Genomic DNA, 2,864 nt, shown 5'->3' with positions numbered 1-2,864 from the left:
TGTGTTTTGGCGGAAGCTCACGGACAGTGAGGACACTGGGCTCTCTGCTCCGTCAGCCATCGCTGTCAAACAAGATATTTCAAATGAATAATAACCACATCCAAACACAATCAATGCTCACATGCTGCCATTTTTGAATACACAATTCTATTCCTGATGCAGGTGAGAATACTCCTATTATAACTGAATCCCATGAAAGCAAACAATGAATTGATTCCAACAGCTATATGTGTAGGAAAAGACAGACATCTTATTAGACTTTGCGAGAGAGCTTAATTGTTGTGCAGAAGTTATTAAAAGCACAAGTCTTAAAGACGCATTGGGTGAAATGTTCCTTCAGTATGATGAGCACAGCAACTGTAGTTTGTGTCGAGTTGACCCCACATACACCACCCTGCTGCTGTAAATACTTGTTAGAGCACCAGATGTGTGTGTAACCAAAACTAGTCACTAATAAATGCATTATTTATTCTGCTTGAGTAACACTTAACAGATATGGGCAGTGAGGTTCTAGGGATGATACTGCTGCACTGCATTGTGGGAAATGTGAGATGCAGTATTTTCAGAGCTTGAAGAAGCCAGGATATCTCAGCCTTTTCTATTTCACTTCATTTTTTTTAAATTTTGTATGACAGTGCTATTCTAAATCTCTGGTTGACAATGAAAAAGCCTTGCAAAGTTTCCATTGTGTATGAGTGTTTTTCACGGTCGTGTTTACTTGCAATACATGCACTTTTCCTTAAACCTCAAAAATTAAGTGTATTCTAGCCTGTTATAGCAGAAAGAACACCAATGCATAGTTAATTGATTTTGCTTTTAAATACCAACATGTACTACTACCATCAGCATACAGAGAACATTTTCTTCTGCATACTTACTCGTATGCAGCTGAAGCAGCAGAGTTTGGAGCAGTGTGGGCAGAGACGAGCATCTCTCAGTTTCTCCATGCAGATGAAGCAGCGAAACACCTCAGCAATGCTCTGCACAGAGACAGAAGTTGAGATGACAACTCACTACATCCCAGACACAGTGTCAGCAAAGTGAAACATCATACGTTTCACAAAGGCTGGCAGGTTTATTGCAAAGCTGTTTTAATGGGTTGTGGTGGACAGTTTTATTACTAAATGCTAAGTCTTGCAATCTCCATTTTATGATAATGCAATCTTGTGTGCACATGGCTCTTTCCCAACTCAAGCCATATCTAGATTACAGTCTGCCTTTGAAGATTCAAATTTTACAGCAAAACCTCAAAAAGTGCTTTCTGTTCTGAAAAATCTATAATTCTCTGTAGAGATCATACATCTTTTCTCTTGGCTACTGGCCTCAAGATCTGATCCACTGATCCATCAGACTAGATAACACAGTTATTAATGGTAAACATTCAGGGGTGAGCATTAAGGATGTCCAGAAGCATAGTAATACATACCTCGACACTTTGTTCATCCATTTCAGCCACTTTCAAGCTCTTGATCTCAAAGATAAATCTAAGAAATTGTAGTGCGTTCTAGAAGATAAGCAAAGTTAAAGACAGTACTTTTAATTGAATTTTAGGGGTAAGCATTCCAGTACTCCCACTTTCCTAACACAAAACAACACAAATGTGCTACTGTACTACTTACAGACTGCACTGAATATTTCATGTTACCGCTAACCAGAGTAACAAACTAGGGCTCAAAGAAGAAAAAACACTTTTACATTATATTACACTGTTTGGCTCCCTACCCTCTGGCCGGAGGTTCATAAGTGTGAAGTGTAGGACCTCCAGACGGAAAAACTCTTTCTTTCTCTCTGCCATGGTAAATGGTAAATGGACTGTATTTATATAGCGCATTTTTCTCACAGTGGGTTGCACCAGCCAAAGCGCTTTACAGGAGATGATACACCATTCACCCATTCACACACAACATTCACACACTGATGACGACAGGCTGCCACACAAGCCACCGGGAGCAATTTGGGGTTCAGTGTCTTGCTCAGGGACACTTAGGCATGCAGGGAGACCGGGAGCCGAGCCACCAACTTGCTGGTCAGGAGACGACTGCCCTACCTCGTGAGCCACAGCCACCCCCACCTCTGCCATCAGACTCTTAAACAGCTGAGGAGTTTGTTACCAGGAAATACGCCATGTACTGTCGACCTGTACTGTTTACATTCTCAGTTTGCACATGCATAATTCTACATTGACTATTGACTGCTGCACATGCTGCTCCCATGCAGCATACATTCTCTTATTATATTCTTATATATTTTTATTTATCTGTTCACTTGCTGTTTTAAAATGCCTTAGATTGTGTGTTACTTATTTATCTACTTTATATTTAATTTGTATTGTTTGGCATTCATGCGGACGGCAAAGTAAGAATTTCATTGTGCAGGGAAACACGTTTCCTAACTGTGCATATGGCGAATAAACACTTTGACCTTTGACCTTGACATACACTGAAACCCTGAAATGATCTACACATTAATCAAATGTGTGAACGCAAAATGTCTAAGTTACTTGACCCGGACTTTAACCTGGCAGTTCCCCAATTTAAGGTCTTTGTATTTCCAGTAGGTGAGAAAGCGTTTGACATGGACTATCTGCTGCTCTGTGATACATGTGTGAAAGGGCAACTCTTGACAATGTCCAGACTTGATTCTGCAGATATTGGGGTCTTTCTGTTTGGAGTTTGCATGTTCTCCCCGTGGTTGCGTGGGTTTTCTTCGGGTGCACCAGCTTCCTCCCACAGTCCAAAGACATGCGGCATAGGTTGATTGGTGTCTCTTAGACTATGTTCACACTGCAGGTCTTAATGCTCAGATCAGATTTTTTGCTGAAATCTGATTTTTTGCGCTGTTGTTCACACTGTCATTTAAATGCG

General features: G+C 40.8%; 1 protein-coding gene and 1 long non-coding RNA gene across 6 annotated transcripts in view; both read right to left on the bottom strand.

Annotated features, from left to right (window-relative positions):
• The window catches only part of LOC109968637 (RNA binding protein fox-1 homolog 3-like), a 644,376-nt gene that overhangs the window by 347,584 nt on the left and 293,928 nt on the right, over positions 1–2,864 (bottom strand). The gene's annotated exons all lie outside the window — the stretch shown is intronic.
• On the bottom strand, positions 22–1,529 carry LOC109968639 (uncharacterized). The gene is made up of 3 exons (XR_002276144.1): positions 1,427–1,529; positions 879–980; positions 22–62 (listed from the first exon to the last, which is right to left on the bottom strand). It is a non-coding gene; the product is annotated as an uncharacterized LOC109968639 (long non-coding RNA).

Source organism: Monopterus albus, unplaced genomic scaffold (assembly GCF_001952655.1).
Source record: "Monopterus albus unplaced genomic scaffold, M_albus_1.0 scaffold156.1, whole genome shotgun sequence".
In the NCBI taxonomy this organism is placed as follows: domain Eukaryota; kingdom Metazoa; phylum Chordata; class Actinopteri; order Synbranchiformes; family Synbranchidae; genus Monopterus; species Monopterus albus.
The sequence above is the reverse complement of the archived record's forward strand: the minus strand, read 5'-3'. Positions and strand labels throughout refer to the sequence as shown.